General features: G+C 44.6%; 1 protein-coding gene across 3 annotated transcripts in view; it reads left to right on the forward strand.

Annotated features, from left to right (window-relative positions):
• Positions 1-1,429, forward strand: part of USP53 (ubiquitin specific peptidase 53) — a 75,373-nt gene that overhangs the window by 45,027 nt on the left and 28,917 nt on the right. The gene's annotated exons all lie outside the window — the stretch shown is intronic.

Genomic DNA, 1,429 nt, shown 5'->3' on the forward strand with positions numbered 1-1,429 from the left:
CCAGGCAGTGTGCCCCGCTTCCGCGCCACTAAGACTGGGGGGCCTCCACTGCCTTTTATTTAGGCGGCACCAGAGTGGCGCTCGGGCGGAGACCGTCTCAGAGTCCACTTCCCTGGCCCGGATCCAGGAGGGGAACACAGTGCACAGGGTGGGGCTGACCTAAGGAAGGAAAACAGAGTTTCCCATGTGGCTGCGTGTTCGTTCTGTAGATTTCCAGGGAATGTCTTCTGTGTGCTGGATACTGAGATGGCCTCTGGGGAAATGGTAACAGATAAAGGGCTTACTGGTCTGGTGGAAGTGAGCCTCAGTCTAGCAAGAGAACGCCAGCCCTGCGACCCCCTCATTCCCTAAGGGAAGGTTGTACTGGGAGGTGTCCTTACCTGTGAGCAGCATCGAATTTGGGTGTTAAATTCCCATGTATATTATACAGTTCTTTCTTGGGAGTTGCTTCAAGGTTTAACCTCCAGAACCTGATCAAAGTCAAATACAGATTTTTTTGTAGGGTAATATTTAGATGTTTTGATCAACTATGGATTCCACTTGAATTCTGAGGGACAGGGTAGTTTTTAAGAATATACCCTGATGGTGAACTTAGGGATAAAAGGGCATCTATGATAGAGTTTCATATTATTGTTTAAAAAATAAGTTCTGTTTTAATACCTTTGCTTCATTTTCTTTGACCTTTAATTTGGTGTGCCTGAGAACGAGAGGAAATTGAGATAACAACATGATGAAAAGGTCACCTAAAATAAGGAGAACACAAACACTTACTAGAACTGTACAGAGTGTAGGCAATTAATTGAAAATGCCAGCTGATGCCATATACTTGGTTATCTTCTGTGGGCATCAGCCCATGAAAGTGCATCTGGGACTCGATGTTCAAACCAATGGCCCAGCTTCGCCAGACGGAGACGCTGTGGGGTGACCTTGTAGTTAGGCACATGCGCACGAGGGCTCCGGGCGTGGGGAGCCAGGTGTGGCTGCTGCCACCTGCCAGCTGGCGCATTGCTGGGTCACCTGCCCCTCGGGGTGAGAAGGGGGAGCGTCTCACAGCACAGCTGAGACGGGGGTTTTAGGAAGCAGCTATTTTTTTAATCGAGAGCAGTGGTTCAAACCTTTTAACTGAATATCGTTATATCATTAAAAAACATTGAGGACCTCAAGACCTTTGTTTGTATAGTTATATCTATCAATATTGGCTGTACTGGGCATTAAACCAAACATTTTAAATATTTTAAATAACCAAACTCACGCATGGTTTTATAACATCCACCCATCTTTATTTGGGAAATACTGGTTTGCTAAATTATGTAAGTCTTCCAGTCCTTGATCCTTTTTTTTTTAAGGAAGAGTTCATTTTTAATTCTTTTAATATATATGTTTTATTGTTGATAGTATTATAGATGTCTCCCACCCCATCCCCCTTTCT

The sequence above is a fragment of the Myotis brandtii genome, unplaced genomic scaffold, assembly GCF_000412655.1.
Source record: "Myotis brandtii unplaced genomic scaffold, ASM41265v1 scaffold853, whole genome shotgun sequence".
In the NCBI taxonomy this organism is placed as follows: Eukaryota; Metazoa; Chordata; class Mammalia; order Chiroptera; family Vespertilionidae; genus Myotis; species Myotis brandtii.